Below are 17,548 nucleotides of genomic sequence, written 5' to 3' on the forward strand. Positions count from 1 at the left end.
TGAGTGGAAGCTCTGGCATACATGAAGATCTGGGCCTAGATAGGTATATGAATAAATATTATATCAGGTAGGATACAAAAGTAGTACAAGGTATATAGACACAGCTGCCTTAAGACATAAGCCAGCCTCTAAATGCCTGAAGTTAAGAAAAACTTAAGAAAAAGCTGATTTCATAATTCTCCAATCTGCGGTTTCTTTGACCTTCCTCTGAAGCATCTGTTGCTGGTGACTGTCAAAGCCAAGACACTGAAGTAGGTGGATCACTGGTCTGATCTGGAATGGCAATTCCTGTGGTCCTATGAAGGACTGTCAAAAATGATGGGTTAGGTACATGTAGAGCTGGTCAGAACTTTCCAGATGGAACATTTTTCTGTCAGAAAATGCCAATTTAACACATTTGAAATGTTCTGCGGGAATGTGTTGCTTTTGTCAAATCTTCCAATGCAAGCCAGGTAGGGTTACCTAGAGAAACTGGACTGCTTTCCTGCCACCTTGCCCAATAGCCAACCTGGCAGGCTGCCAGGCTCCCAGCCATGAATCAAGGTTGCCAAGTATCCAGGCAACTCAGGGAACCTCATCAGTTTTGTTTAAAAAAGTCAAAAGAAAATTTTGGAATTCCCATTTCACAGGAAATTTGGAAATTTCAGTGGAAAAATTTTTTTTTTTAATTTCAAACTTTCCTGTGGAATTCTAGGTTTTTTACCAGCCCTGGATACATTGCAACTGCTCAGATAACGTGTGGAGAGGGAACTGACTGTCAATATCAGTTTTTGGTTCCAGAGAAACTCAGGAGATGGACACCAAAACTAATGAAAAGCGGATAGACTGTTTACCCAGGTGAAGCATCAAGATTATTTCACACTGCTCTAATCAAAACCTTGGTATGAAACTGCCTCAGTCCTACATCATGTAATAATGAAAACGTAAGACTGAAATTCTTTCTTTAGGTTACTTTTTCTAGCCGTCCCATAGAAATTTATAGCAAGGATATAATTCTCTATTAAATTCTATGGGGCAGTTCTAAAAATAACCTGTAGAGGAGTTATAATTTTCTGTTCTGTTGTATAGCATTTTTGTATAAGGGTGACAAGAAAGAAAAGTGAAACCAATCAGCTTATTTTTTATCATCTAAATCAAATAAAGCAAGCACCTCCCCCCATTAAAAAAGCAAAAAAACAATAACAACACAAGCTAAGGGTGAAAAGTACATTCTTGTTGTTTTAATACATCTCAGTCACCAGCAGGCATGATCACCACACTTAATTCTGAAGTTGGACAGAGGCAATTTTGTAAAACAGTCACAGAATTTTATTCTTGAACCTGAAATAATTTGCTACTTTCTTAAACAAAGGGAAAGGAAAAATGCTAAGGAGACTACACACCGCTTTAAAGGTACGTGCTGTACTGAACTGAAACATATGACTTTGAGAACAGACTCTCTTATGCACAGAGATATTAGAATCATCCTCCTTCTTACTCTTCTATAAATTTTCTCTGCTGTATTTCAACACTTATTAAATAAAACATTATGCTGGCAACTGTGTGGCTGGTATAAATTGAACAAGTTCCTCCAAGCATTGTAAAAATTAAAGCACTAAGCCGTGGGAGCGATTTATCTTTTATACTGTGAAATACCTTACTGTGAAACCTATTCAGTGTAACTTCTTTGAATTCAGCAGCAAGCATTGGTTAGTCACCTGGGACTTTAAACCTATGTTTTACAGATATTAGATTTACAGAAGCCACTCATTCAAAACAGCAAATAAAAAACTAATCTTAGATGGCAGCAGATGTCCCTTATTTGAATTCCCCGAGGCTCTGATGATGAATAAATGCAGTCTCCATACATAACTCACTGGAGTTTGTCATTAGGTACAGAGTCTGTTTGATTAAAGGGTCACACAGTATGCATTGTGGGTAAGGATTTACAGGGTTCAAAGACATACCTTTGTCTGAATAACTTTTGCCCTCTTGCTTGTTTCAGTAGGGATTGCATAATTTCCTGCCTCCTTTCTAAATGGGGGTTCCTTTTCATTAGACTATAGTATCTATTACATTCTACATGCAGTGAACCATTTTTAACCCATTCCCTCCTGATATTAATTAGAAATGTGTTCTGAATCCAACCCCGGCATCCAAACACGCTGTAATTCCAGAGAAATTTGATTCTGGGTCTAATTTTTGCAGTTCAGGGGCCATCTCTAATTGTAATTGTTTCTAACTGTTGGAACGAAGAAAACCCCTGACACATAATACAGACACTGTAAAAACGTTGACATTTGAATGGCAGAATCCAAGGGAAGGAGAATCCTCAGGAAAAAGCTTCCGTTCTCTGGATCAATGAGGTCAAAGGGCTTTTCACAGGGCTTCTCTATGGGAAGTTTCTGCTCCCTCTAGTGGCAATTCCCCAGAAAGGCATTGTATTCATCTTGAAATAGACCCAGTTCAGTTGAATAAAAAGAGAGTCTGAGGAGGAAGGGAAAAAATCTCATAGAAATTTGTGGCCTCATAAGAGCAGCATGGCCATTATCTATCATGGGTGTCTTTAAAAATTGCCTTCTTCTAATAGAAACGACACTGGAAAGCTACTCAGTTGATGCTGACTGACTAACTGCTAGATGGGAAGAGAGAACTTCACAATGAGATGCTCTCTGATAAAGATAAAACTGCAAAGTAGCACCATCTCTTAATAATTCACCTTCATCTAAACATCTCCCAAGAAAGAGCATTATTCTTACCCTGTTTATATTACTGTTGTCTCCCTAAATCTGCAACAGATGTCATTCTGCAGCTGCTGAGAACTTCCATCTCCAGAAGGTGATTGCTGGCTTTGTTGTATTTTCTCAGCCTTTTTTTTTTCCCCAGGGAGGGGGAAAAGAGGGGAAGCTTCCTGTGGTTCAATTTAGCCCTGTCCCAAACTGCTGGAATCCCAGTGAATATCTCCACTGAGCTGCTGAGACAGAAAGATAACCCGCAAAGTGAGGTCACTACATCATAATCTCATTTGAAGGGTGAGTGGGTGGGTGCTTGTATGTGTGTGAGATTAGCCCCAAACCTGACTGGTGACTGCACCAAAGAGAGAGAGAGAGGAAAGGAAAGGTGGGATATGAGCTTGAAACAAGCTCCCTTTACACTGCAGTATGATATTTTTCAATAAAATACTGGCTCATCTGGCTGTTTAGCCAAACAGAGACAATTGGGCAAGTAGAATTTTCCAAGGCTGGGCCTTTCCAAAGTATTTTCCAAGGTATTTGCTAGGTCTCGTCACTGCAGGTGTCATAAAAAATTCTAGTGCTGGTTTGCCAACCCTTTAAAAGCGCTCTGGTTGCTCCCCCACAGTCTCTGTCTGCCCCGTCTATAGCTCCCTTATGGTGCTCCTGTCAGCAGCCTGCCTCCCTTAGAGTTTTACTGTGCTGTGTGCAGTAGCATCTTTCAGTGGTATCATTGATCTATCAGTCTTGCAACATTTTACTCTCCTGGAAACAAGTCAAGAGGTTTTAGAATGAATGGGCAAGTAAAATGCTATTTGGTGGGTGAGTGGATTGTGCAACTGGGCTTCAGGACAATTCTGCAAGCTCATGCTGGTATGTGGTGTGATATAAGGATTTCATTGCTGTGCATTTCAAACAGTCAGATTACTCACAGGTAGCAAAGGCATAACTGAATTATGTGAGCTGTCTCCAATGAGTGCCAGTAAAACTATGCACTATCATGAGTTGTGTTTCTGCCGTACTTGAGGGATGCTTGTAGGACCACAGGGATTTTGAATTCTATTACAGAGATTTGGCAAGTAAGCGCTCATCTCTGTCCGAACAGTACATTCCCCCAGTGTGAAATTTTGAGATTAAAAATAGGGATTAAAATATGTATTTAAGAAAATCCTTTCTGTGCTTTATACCCAGAATAGTGACATCTGTGTGGACCGATAGCCATGCTTTGGGCAGCCCCATGAACAAATTCAGCGTGGAAATTAGAAGATGTTTCTAACCATCAGAGTGAGATTCTGGAACAGCCTCCCAATAAGAGATGTGGGGCCAAACTACTTAATTAGTTTTAAGAAAAAGCTGGACAAATGTATGAGTGTGATTGTATGATGGGATGGCTTGTGATGATGGGCGACAGGACTCAACAGACTCCAGGCTCTCTTCGGGTTCATGTCTGATGTTCTAAAAGCTCGTGCTTCAGGGTTTCAACCAGCCATCTGCAGCAGTCAGGAAGGGATTTTCCCCCACCCAGTGTATTCTGAGGTTGCTTTTTTTTTTTTTTTTCTTCTCTCCCTCTTCTGAAATGTCAGAGATGGCCATGGCTGGAGATGGAGTATTGGAGAGGGTGAGCCAGTGCTTTGAGGTGGCACTGAGCCTTCTCTCGCTCAGGTGGTTGGCTTCTGGTTCCTGATCATGTGCTCAGGGTCTAACTGATCGCCATGTGTGGGATTGGGAAGGAATTTTCCCCTGGGTAAGTTTGGCAGTGACCTTGGGGGTTTTTCACCTTCTTCTGCAGTGTGCGGGTTCAGGTCACTTGCCAGGATTATCTGAGTATATCTCACTTAATAATTTCCCTGCCATTGTGGGGCCTTCAGTGCTAGTGCACCTCGATCCCTCCTATTCTCTACCTGTAGCACATAATAGTCTAGTCTCCTGTAAACTGTAATACTTTTGTATTACATACTGGTGGTCTCTTCTGGCCTTGAACTCTATGACTCTATGTTCGACTGAAGTTCTGCCTGGCATGGTAGACAGCATTGGAAGATTTGTGATCCAGGGTCAGTCAGAAACTTTAATGATGCTTTTATTAACTTGAAAATAGCTTTAAAATATATTTCATTGTAAAATTGAGATTTATCAAGGAATTGGTCTGTACGGCTAATAGCTTCTCCCATTCTGAAGAAAAAAATAAAAGAAACTGCCAAGATACGATCAGGTACTCTGCATGTACCAAAATTTTTTTTCCACAACAGCTTTATAATGCAAGTTTAGCACACAAGTTTTGATCTCAGATAGGTATTGACCAATGCTGTGTATGTTCTAAAATTGGCCATTTCCAAACAAATGCACTCTTTTTCCTAAGGCAATTTTTCATATTTCAGATATGCAGATTCTGTTACAGAAATTTCACTGTGCTGGTGAAAGGTGAGAGAACGGGACTCTCATTTAGACCATAAGCAGAACAGACAACTTACTGTAATGGAGCAAAATTATCTCATAAACTGGTGTTTGCCCAAAAACCCATCTCAGATCCTAGATCTGGTTCAGAGGCTGTACAGCCAATAATTCTATGGCTTCTACTTCAATGCCTGTTTTCAGCTCACATTTGGCTTAACAAACAATGACCCGGATCTTCAGCAGATGTAAGCATTGTCCTGTCAACTTCAGTGGGGCTATGATGATTTATACCAGGTGAAGGTCTAGCCCCAAAACATAAGGGCCAAGGTTTTACAGCATCGTAATTTGTGTCCTGTATTCACATACCCTTGGGGAGAAACGTGGGCCTTCTTTAGCAAGGGATGTTCCAAAGTAAAAGGAATCAGATCCTTAGTGAGTGCAAATCACTGTAGCTCTCTTGACTTCAGTTGAGCTACATGGTCTACACTGCCGACGAAATTCAGTGGCAGTCGAAGGGAGATACGCAAGGTACATTTCTTGCCGTCAATGCAGCATTACTCTTTTTGCGGAGTAGATTAGTGGCTTCGAATTCCAAATCAATTGAGCAGGTCTCCACCGACGCTCAATTGATCCCGCAGAATTGATCCAGCAGCGCCAACAGTGCTACCGTCAATAGGACCCACCTAAGCAGTCAACAGTTCTGTTAAGAAATTACAGATGTCCCATACAATTCATGAGCCTGATCCAAATCCTATAGAGTATCAGAAGGTGGGATTAATCTTTTACTAGATAATAATGATCAGAAAAGTGGTAGAAAATTTCCTTGAATATATTGTTTAAAAACAATATATTGATCCAAGGGGTAAAGTTGATAAAAGTGATGTGTATGCCCCAAATTATAGATTAAAGCTCAAAGATCCCAGGGCTGTTAGAAACTGCTTCCTTAGTCAGTGAATAAGATTTCCTGTATGTCGTTAACAAGAGATCACCCTTCACAAAAATTTGTTTTTATGTTTGCAGTGCAGAATATTGTGAACATTGCATTATGCCAGGTTTCCTAAGGGTTAAAACACATCCTGTAGCATAACCCACCATGACACATACATCAGAGATTTAGAAAGCCTGTCAGTCATCCTTCTTCTTCAAGATAACAGCTGTGATCAGCAAATACATATTTACACCATACCAATTATAGAACCCAGACATCTCAGTCTGCACTTGTCTTCTTATCAAACTGTACATGTCCCTGAGGAGGTAAAAATGAGATAAAAGGGACCTGCATCTGACAGTGTGGAAAAACACTTGGGCTTTATCCTGTTTTGTGCAAAGACGCACAATGAAATATCTTTATCTCTGAAAGAGAGAAAAGATTACTGCTGCTTGCCGAGGATTTTAGGCAGCTAAAATTCACTATGTATCACTCAAGTGTCACTTTGTTTACTAGGATTCATGGCCTTATAAAATGAGAAAATATAATGGAATATTTTGCAAATCTTAAGTCATTAGATGTGGTCCCAAGAGGCATGGGGTTTCTCTATAGTTATTCGTAATATTAGTTATTTTATTTGAAATATTTTACAGATGATGGTATGAACTAAACACAAGGAGCAGTCTATGGCAGAGGGAAGTCATTATCAGAATAACATTGTGTAATGTTTTTTTGCCCTTCATCAAGTGAGTATGCTGATCCGTGTTTTGGTGGGAAGTTTGCTACCACAAGATGGGAGTGTTTGGTCAGGCATATTCTTCTTCATGGCAATGATAAAATTGCTGTCGTGGAATACAACTGTTCTGCACCACGAAGATGAATGTATGTTGGCAGAGAAATAGATGGCAAGGCCTGTCTGGCTGTTGCCTGTATAATGCCCAGCCTCATCCAGTGGTGTGAGTCTCTTGCTTTCACATGCACTCAATTAAATCACAGAATGTTTTTTAAAAATCAGCACCAAAACAAAATCTTCTTTTTATAGCAACGTAAATTAAATCCAGGCAGAGGTCAGCAGATTCACCTCCCATTTCGCCCAAGGTGAAAAACTACTCCTTGGCTCAGATAAGATACACTTGTTCCCAAAAGCTTACAGAGACTGGGCTGGAGATGGGGAAACTGCTGCTGTATTTTATTATTGATGTTGACTGTTGGCTCAGTCATGAAGCCCTTAATTGGGCCAAGTTCCCATTGAAGACAGCAGGTTCCTCTCTCTGTCTCTAGGCATTTATATAAAGCTGATCACTATGGCATCGGGGCACTTTGTTGTTCTCTTCACACTATTCATCTTTTCTAAGTGCCAGGTATTAAAGGACCGCGGATTTCTAAGAAACCCAATGGCTGAGCACCTGACCCTCGGCAGCCTTAGACTCTTTTAGAGAATTAGTTCAAACAAATGCTGTTTTTAGCTCTAATCTGAGGCAAATTTGATGTTTTAACTGACACTTGCACTGTGGTCTGATTGGATCAGCTTGCAGAAGCTGACCGAACCAGCATTTTTCCCTGGTTGCTGCATCTGGAAATCTAGACTCTAAACTTTTCATTTCATAAAAATAAGCCTCCAGCTTATACAAAGGTTTACAAAGGAAACCTTACAAATGTGAACTGGATGTAATTGATGTCTGCCTGAATCTGTAGATAGCATGAAACTATAGCTCAAAGAATTATAAATTACCTCAGTTTATCTCAATGTAACTTTGACTCAGGAGCCTAGTGATGGTAATTTAGGTGTCGGATTTGTTAACTATTTCACTGCTGAGCAAAGGATGCAAGAAAGAAGCGAGGCAATCATTTATGAAGATCTGTACAATCCGCAGTGAGTGGCATCCTTCTTGATGACACAAATGAGCATAGCTTCAGCAAAGATTAAACTGGGTGAAGGGAGATTCCTCAGTCTGACTTCTGCACACACTTCGAGGTATGTTGAATATCTATACAGAGGAAGAACAATAGCAAAGTATCATTTCACCACGTTCAAAAACAAAGCTGAGGGGTGAGAGAAGAGAGGAAAATCCCTCCATTTTCAGAAAGACCTCAGATCAATTTGCAGCTCTGCTAATGGAGCTGCCAAGGCTGCTGCTGATGGCACAGGGATGTGATTAACTCCCCCACTGACCCTGCCAGTATGACCTCTAACCAAAAATAGGGGCAGCTGAGCAATGTGAGAGGCAATGTGGTTTAGTGGATTAAACACGGGACTGAGCACAAGGCACTCCTGTCTTTTAATACTGGCCCTGACACATTCTCTGTCTGTGGCCTTGGTCAAGCTGTTTGACCTTTCTGCCTTAGTTTTCCCCAGGTGTAAAATGAGGATAATACTTACTTCAAAAAGGGTTGTGACAACAGATTAGATACTGTTTGTGAAGAACTATCATTAATGCTAGAATGCATAGTGGGCCATCCCACCAATCACTGCCTGTGTTAGTGGGACAATTGTAGATCAAATCAAAACATTTTTTAAAATGACATGGAAATTTTGAAATCACTTTTGCTCTGTTGGTTTTTTAGTTTTTTGAACATCTTGATTCTTTTTATCAACATTTTGCATTTGTTTTTCATTTTCAGGGTGAGAGTTTCTGAAAATATTTTGTAAAAACCTTTGAAATACATTTTTAAAAAATCTCAGAAATGATCAATCAATATTTACACAGTAGCGAAACAAAAAAAAGAGGAAAAGGTTTTTCTTTTACAGTTTTTTGTTTCCCTGTTTTTCTCCTTTTTAATTTTGCTACCATGTCAGCTTAGTCACCTGGTAGGATTTTTAAAATTATTTCTTTTTTTAAAAACATTTTTGAAAATTTCCAATATCGGAAATGAAAATAAATGAAAGACAATAACAAAAACTGGATAAAAATGTTCACTGTGCATTACAAAAACTTTTTAGAATATTGCTAACTAATTTGCATGAACCACCCCTCCCCCCCACACACACACATAAACTGGTGGGCTTCACTTGTGCAAAAGAAGTTAAGCTGCTTTTTCTGGGCTTGTGATTGGTTCTCCAGATGTGTCTGTCTCCTGGCCCAGAAGTAGGTCCTCCTCCTCTGGCCTAGCCCCTACAGCTGTCCAGGTATCAGTCAACAGTTTGGCAGGCAACTATCTAAATGTCTTTCCTTCTGTTTCAATTTCACAGTGTCTGCTTCTGTGCTGTTGGCCATAGGAGGGAAGGCTACATGTAGAACGGTTTTGAAACTGTTTGCCCATCCGCAAAAGAAACCTGCAGAAAGATGTAATTTTCTATGCTTTAACACACTTAGTCACACTGAGCCTGCAAAGCTATGATACAGCATCTTGACAAGAACTATGGGGAGGACAGAAATTCTGTTTTGTGAAGGATTTCGAGATGTGTTTTCATTCTGATTCAGAACAAAACCAGAAAATTTTGAAAGAAAATTCCAGAAAAGAATATTTTTGATTGATTAAAATGTTTTGGCATGACTTTGACTTCTAGTTTATATTGTATAATGCAAGATAAAAGATATAGAAGCAAAAAATTGTTTCAAAACAAAAACTTGAAATTTTTAATTTAAAAAATGTGAACGTGGGACTGTGACTGGGTGTACTCAGCATTTGCAGCTCCCTACAAGAGGCCCTGTGATCCTACTATACCCTGCCCCAGGAAAGGAGCAGCTAAGGTAGGTCTTCCAGGCCTGCCTAGAGAGGCCTCACAAAAGCTGCCAGTCAGAGCCCAGCAGGCTCAGATAAAAGGCACTGCAGGACCTTAGCAGGTCAGATCCAGGCTGGGAGTAGAGGAGCGAAGAAAGGTGTTTCTTACTGGTCAAAGGAGCGTGATAATTAGCCAGAAGTTATTGCTGGTTGAACTTACATAGCTGGGTTTGCTGAGAGAAGAATGTCAGGCTGTTGACTCTGAGGGCTGAAGATAAAAGGACTGGTGGGAAGTGGCTCAAGGAAGGATTACAGAAAGCAGTAAGTGGTTGCTGCATGTAGTACCCCTGGGTTGGAACCTGGAGTATTGGGTGGGCTCTGGTTCCCCTACTGACCCCAAGTAAATTAGCACAAATCCCATGAAAGGGATAGGACTGAGCTGGAAACTGGAAAGGAGTGCATTTAAAGGCACCAGAACCAGGACTGAAGGCCCTAGTAAGTGCAAATAGACTGTTTATTTATCAGATTGTTTAATACCCTAGAAGGGATTCATTTGAACTTTATGACTTGGCTGGAGGGTCTAGCCATGGAAGACCCACCAAAGTTGGCTGGCAATCTGCAGGGGGTGCCACAGTCCGAAAAGGACAGCAGTACCACACCCAACTGCCAGGAGGCACTTGAGGTGAGTGCACCCCATTACAGGAACATTTCAACATTATTTGAAGTTTTTATTATTATTTCTGCTAAATGAAATTTCAGTGAAATCAGTACACTTTTGTAAAGCATGTCAATTTAGACAGAACTACATCTTCTTTTGAGGTTTTCCCAACCAGCTCTATTCTTGATGTTGTAATGTTGCAAATCATGTGTAATACATATGTAACCTTGAAAACCTTTATTTATATGCATAAAGGCTATTTGTCCCCTTATTAAGGGAGACTTGAATTATTGGACTACTGTATTCAGGTTACATTTTAGTTTTATCCATCTTTTGAACTTTTATAAGGTGTTGTTTGTTGTTTGTTTGTTTGGTCTTGTGTCTAAAGAAGCAAGTACAGGCAAAACAAAGTCTTTAGAATATTGATCTTTTCCACCTAATTGGATTTTAAATGGACAGAAGATGTCTGTTAACAAGTTATTAGTCTAGATGCAGCTTCACTGAAATCAATGGAGATGTGCCCAGTTACAACAGCAGGGGATCTAACCCATAGCATTTTTTGTGAGGGGATATGAGGATAAAAAAATCTCTATCATTGGAAAATGGAAACAATAGTGTGTTTTGTGTTGGGGCTGGTAATGTTAGAACATGCTGTACTGTTTTTAAAACTGTTGAGCTCAGCGGAGTTCTCCAAATGCACATCACTGAAACAGCATCCGCTGTCTAGTCTAGTTAGCTCTCGGGCATGTTGGAAGGCAAGGAGTTCTATTGGGGTCACTTTCTTTTTGACAATAAACTTTCAGAAAAAGATGGTTACTATGAAAATGAGAAGCTATCAAATAGCTTCTAGTTCTGCCTTTCCATTACTGGAGGGGAATGGTCAGGCATGAGTGAAATTTCATTCTTAAGAAATTGGTATGATCAAACAGACTCTTGTCTCTACCCAAACAAAGTTTAAAAGCCATCATTAGACATATGGAGGTTCCCTCTGTTTGTGGCACTCTCTTGAATTGCTGTTAATATATTGAATATTAACAGCGATAACATATGCTTAAAAACACCTCAAGGTTAACAAATGTTTAAGAACTTGTGCCAATTTAAATGGATTTGCTTTTGGCCTCAGGAGGTAGGCAGTACAGTCACATATCAGCTCCAAAGGAACGGGAACGAAGATAGTTATTCTCCTCCTTCTTGTAGCACAATATGGCTCCATGGGATTCAGTCCTTGATAAAATCAAAGCAGATTAGTCTTGCATATAAAAGACATAAACAAGAAAGTGGTAAGATGACCTAAAACTAACCACCTTAGTCACTTTTGCTAAGAAAAATACTTTATTGTCTAGGACCAACATAAGCTTCTATGAGGCATTTAATTTTGGAATATAACCTAAGATACAGACTCAGTAACATATGTAAAACAATAACTTACTGCATTTAGACTTAATAACTAAATTGATGTAAGACATCCCTAAACCAAGATAAGAGTATCAACGCAAAGATGCTGCACCGATTTAATGAAATTGCTTGCTAAACTGATTTATCTAACTTGTTATAGTTTCCTGTGTAGACAAACCTTAAAGTGACTTTAGATGGTCTCATCATTCTTTTTTGCTAGGCTCTTGGTCTGAATGATACCTTATTGCAGTTTGTTCCACAGTTTAAAGAAGTGTTGTATTTTTGTGTTTTCTGCACTGATTCTGATCTGACACTGATGAAAATAGTTACACTATTGTAAACCTAGTTTAATGAGAACAGACTTAAGCCCTCTGTCTCCTTTAACAAAGGGGGTAGTTGCAGAAAACTGCTAGTACATTATTGGTACTATATGAATTTAACAGCTTATAGCAACTTGATAAGTCACATGAAATCTACCTAAACTAGCCTACCAAAGCTCAGCATAGTCACTGGATTCTTCCTTTTAGGGAGAACATAATAGAGGGCTTGATCCAAAGCCCACTGAAGTCAATGGGAGTCTATTTATTTCAGTGGTCTTTGGAACTGGTCCATAATGCATAAATATTATTATAATTAACTAGCCAGGCCAAAAGTGAGCGAGGTGCCTCACAATACAGGGGAAAACAGGTAGAAGTATAAACATTGGGTGGCTTAAAACATTGTGTTCTATTTTGAAGCTAACCTAAATATAAATGGCTTAGTGTTGTCAGTATGTGGACAAGTGCTGTGCAGAGCATTCATTAAGGATTATAATGACCTATATCTTTTCCATCTGAACCATAAAAGCAATTTATAGTTAGTTAAAACAAATTAATGGTTGCAGTTAAAAAGGTTAATAGATCAAGATGGACTACAAAGAATGGAAACGCTTCCACGTCAGATATTCATAATATTCATGATCACTTAATTTTAGCGTTACAATAAATATAACATTATTCACTGACAATGATGAGCTTATAATATTGTGGACTTGCTCATTCAAATTGATTCCAAAGTGCTTTACAATTTAACATATTGATTGTACAGACTGTACTGCACACAAGTTGGAGTTGAGTGGGGGTGGGGGAGTATACAAATATATATAAGCACAGATTTGTCATTCTTTTGAGAGGATGTTGTTTCTTAAAAATACATGGATAAGGTGGGTGAGGTAATATATTTTTTTGGATTATCTTCTGTTGGTGAAAGACAAGCTGGGAAAGATAATGAACCCTAAAGAGCACTGTGTAGCTGAAAAGCTTGTCTCTTTCACCGACAGAAATTGGGTGAGGTATCTTTTATTGGACCACTTTGTGTCTCTCTCATAGCCATGTTGGTCCCAGGATATAACAACACTGCAAACATTAAAAATACAAAGACACACACTTTCTCAAACCTCAATACTGCAAAGACATGCCTGCATGCTTAACTTTGCACTCTAATAATGCCATTCATTTAAATGGAACTACTTCCATACTGGAAGTTATGTAGGTCCTGCTTAGCTTAAGATCTAATGAATCACAGTTATAATTTTCAAAAGCATTTGTGATTTAGGAGCCCAAGTCCCATTTTCAAAAGTGATTTAGCAACTAAGGAGTCTAACTCTCATTGACTCCATTTAAGCACTTTTGAAAAATTGTACTTCAAATCTTGAGGTGGTGATGCTGCAGACTAGAATAACTATAAAATTCGCCCTCAGTTCTACATATCACTAATCACTTCATCACAAAATGAACTTAAAAAAAAGCATCCAGCCCCATAACCCAAAAAGCCAAATCTTCTTACAATATTCCTCTTTGATTTCTGATTGTTTAATATGCTTAGGAATTGTCCATGGAATTCCTAGGAACTTGCAGTGATGTACTTGAACTCTGTAAAATGCTCAGCATTCACATTTTTCTATGGAATAAGTTAGGGCCTCAATGAGCTATTAGCTCTAAAACCAATCAATTTTCTGGTTGTAGATATGTAAATATTTTTACCAGTCTCCTGTCAACTCCTTATGATGCATTTTTATTTTTTTCCTGTTAATCCATTAAACTTTTGTCATCTCAGACATTTCTAAATATCATTGCTGCTCAGTTTGTTAAATAGTGACAAAAATACAAATCCTTCACTTCCTCTATTTGGGTAAGAGAAATAAAATGTGGACCCATAATAGCCTTACTTTGGTTATAGTCTTACTTTGATTATTGTATGTCCTGTCCAGCAAGACTCATTTCTTGAAATAAGTGCAAGGAAGCTTTGCTATCAGCACCACTGTACAGTTATGAGGAGAGGCAAGTTAAAGGAGTACTGCTGAAAAGCTGAACAGAGAATGGGGCTGTGATATTTTTAGTCCAAGGAAGTTTACTACAATACCATTCTTCCAAAAACTGGAGGAACAGTACTTAATGATCTGTATCATCGGCTGGTGTGAAAATTAAGTTAAGCTTTGTTTCTGTTGAGTACTTTTGAAGATGAATTATATAAAGTAGGTGTGACCAGTTATCTCAAAGGAAAATAACATTCAGATAATCCAGTGAGGTTTAACTTGATACATACAGAATGGTCTCTTAACTTCAGGCATCAGTTTAACAGGGAAGTGTGGTGTGGGTTGTATAAACCCCATGCTGCAGCAGCCATGAAGGGGTAATGGGCAGAACAATTACTTTCCCAGCTGTGACTAAGTGGCTGACCAACAACAGCTGAGATGAAAGGCTGCTCCTAGAAAGGAAGTTCTCCTAGAGAAAGGGGACTCCAGACTAGAGGAGCAGAGTGAAGTTGCCAGGAAAAGGCGCTTAGGGAAAGACCTCCCAGATAGCTAGAAGAGAAATAGCTAGAAGAGGCCTACCTTGTGAAACATTACATGCTGCCAGAGAGCCCAAGGGGACTGTGCTTCAGCCTGGAGGTAGGAAGCGGCCCAGGAAAACAACAGCAAGTCTACAGAAGCAGATCTTAGATCCTTAGTAGAGGGCCCCTTGGGTTGGAACCCAGAGAAGAAGGAGGGCCTGGGTTCCCTCTACTGACCCCCAGGAAAGGGGAAGTAAAAAAGCCCTTGTCCTCCTTTGTGTAAGACAATCAAGCCAGGGTGGGCTGAATGTCTGAGACCAGGTCATTAGATTTCTGTTTTATTGCAATCTTCATTACTCTGGCAGTGTTGGGTACTATAAGCAACCTACGGGGCAGGCTGAGTCATGAAAAAGGGGCAAGCCATCCCAGGCTTGGAGAGCACTGAGAGTGGGTGCTGGAGCTGATGAGGCTGCTATGCCAAGCTCAGCCATGAAGGGCACACTGGCTGGTGAGTGGCCCCTGGACAGGAAGGTCTCAGAGTTAGGTTAGGCAGATTCACAATTCTAATACTACAAAGCTAAAACTGATGCATTCAGGGTATCCATTTGTAAAATGGAGCCTTAATAAAGTTTCCTTGATGAACCAAAATAAAGTTTTCTTTATTGAGACTCAGGTCATCTATTGCTGATGGGGAATTTAGAGAATCCCACAGAGTTTTTCTTCTAATCTCAAAGGCAATTTATAGACATGAAAAGCATTTTGATGCCATAAGAAAGAGCTGCAACATATTCTAGTAAAAAGCCAAACCAAAGGAAAATCAAACTTCATGGGTTTAACTTTGTATCTGAATATTACAGCACGGCTTCACGCTTGCATCCTAAGCTCTTTAGTCAATGTCTGGACTGAAAGCAGGCTTTACAGAGCAGAGTTTTCAAACTGAAATGTGTTAACAGTGGGTTATTTTCACTATATAATACAGCATGGATTTATTCTGCAGCATTTTATGGACTACACTTTATGATTGTACCAAAATGCTGATATTTGGGACATAATTATCTCCTGGAAAGTGATTATTCTGTTAATTTATTTGTTGGCTCTGGGAGCAGATAAAGCCTAAAACACTAAGAATACATTTGGACTCCAAGAAATATTATTGGCACTTCTGGTGGCAAGGCGTGCTAATTTGACTTCTTTGTATAAATGTTTTTGAATACTGAACACTTCAGATATGAGCAGGGAATCTATAGTCCTTCCACAAGTCCTGGAAAGGGGCAATTGTTACAGTGCATAGGATGACAGCACAGTTTATGTTAATCACAAAACCCATTAAATATATAATGCTTCCAAAAAAAGTAACTGTAAAAATGCAGAAATGAAAGCCAATTTTAATAAAATCTCATAAACATAAAATAGCTTCTCCAATTGGAGGATTAATGGGGGCAGGTGAGAGCTGGGAGTGACAATGCGAATGATGTAACTGTGGGAATTTGTGATTGACTGTAGCTGTGCTTAAGAGAGCCCCGATGATGGCTTTAGAACAGCTCAAGACAACTAAATCATTTGAATGCCATTGATCTACTTGTGTATGTGTGGTCTCTGGTCTCTGTGTTGATACAATATATGTTTACCTTAAAGAACATTAAGGGAGAGCATTTCCATTCTTTTCATCATGTAAATGTGAAATGTTGACACTGTCTGAGATGATCAATATAGCCTTTTCATTACAGAATGGACCATAAATTAAGGTGCTATGGAGGTAAAGAGTTGATTAGATTATTCTGCTTGTGCTAACGAGTTGAAATATAAACAAGTCAGGGAGTGAATGCCCAGGAGACAATAACCATACTCTTCTAAGATGGAATTCATACAGACCGCCAATACTGTAGAACCACCACAGTGATTCAGATGCTTGAGGTGTGGATAGGTGTATGAGGGGAGACTATACCCTCTGCATGTGGCAGAATTGGGTACCGTGACCATCCTGCATACAACACTACAGAAGGTAAACTTGGGGACAGGCCAACATCTGGTTAGACACGTGGCAGTTGAGTGAGTTGCCCTAAAGATCTTCTGATCACAGCTTCTATTTTAGCAAGTGACCTGAAGTTATGGCTGCAACCTGCCTTTGCTGGGGACTTGCTTGATGGCAGGATTGGTGGTCCCAGGATTGGAGGGTGCATCAAGGTGGCTAAACTCCACATTTCTCCCTACCCACTCATGAGTTGTACTAGGCTCAGCTCAGGATCTGAGCCCTTAGAATCAAAGCACTTAAAATAATGTGCTGTATCAGAATGTGACCTACAAATTGGCAATTCTATATAGCCCTTTTTCACAAAGACGGGCCATGGGAGTGAGGGACCTGGGTACCAAGTCAGTGGTTGTCATTGAGCAATTAATTCTATGTGAAAAGGAGATTCATAAAGAATTTTCCTTACCTTTAGTCTAGGAGCTACCAAAAGCTGATACCTACCAATGGCTTGATATTAACATAACATCCCAAATGTAGTTGGGTAGCAGAAAGTTAGATGATAAATGAGGGAGTTATTATTACTTTTAAATAATAAATAAGGGCCGTAGATGCACACACTGAATTACAGGTATTATTGTGCAACTTGCCACAAGGCAATGGGATTTAAACTAACTTCCACATAATACTGACAGGCTGTGGCTAGAGACCTTTGGATTTTGGTCTGCTAAGCCTCAAAGAGAAACTTCTGATATGTTTTCCCCTGGGGGTTCATCAATAAGATGTTTGCTGTTCTCTCATTCAGTTTGGAGTAACATGTTATTTGCTTAGCCTCCCTCATTCACATTTTCACCCTTTTAAATGAGAGTGAAGATGGAAAGTCCTGACTGAGGGAAGATCACAGAATGAACAGTCTGTCCCTGACAGAGGTTAATAATTACTCACCTATGCTTAACCTTGAAAAAAGGTTTTTGATTGAAAACCTCACTCAAAAAAAAAAAAAAAAAAAAAAGAGCGAGAACAGG

The 17,548-nt window shown here is 39.5% G+C and overlaps 1 long non-coding RNA gene across 1 annotated transcript; it reads left to right on the top strand.

Moving 5' to 3' along the window:
• The first annotated feature begins 7,815 nt into the window (after window positions 1-7,815).
• LOC137164530 (uncharacterized) lies at window positions 7,816-9,525 on the top strand. Its single transcript, XR_010923074.1, has 2 exons — window positions 7,816-8,005; window positions 9,221-9,525. It is a non-coding gene; the product is annotated as an uncharacterized lncRNA (long non-coding RNA).
• Window positions 9,526-17,548: the final 8,023 nt, after the last annotated feature.

Source organism: Emydura macquarii, unplaced genomic scaffold (genome assembly GCF_026122565.2).
Source record: "Emydura macquarii macquarii isolate MOO-44397 ecotype Brisbane River unplaced genomic scaffold, CSIRO-AGI_Emac_v2 contig_2676, whole genome shotgun sequence".
Lineage (NCBI taxonomy): Eukaryota > Metazoa > Chordata > Testudines > Chelidae > Emydura > Emydura macquarii.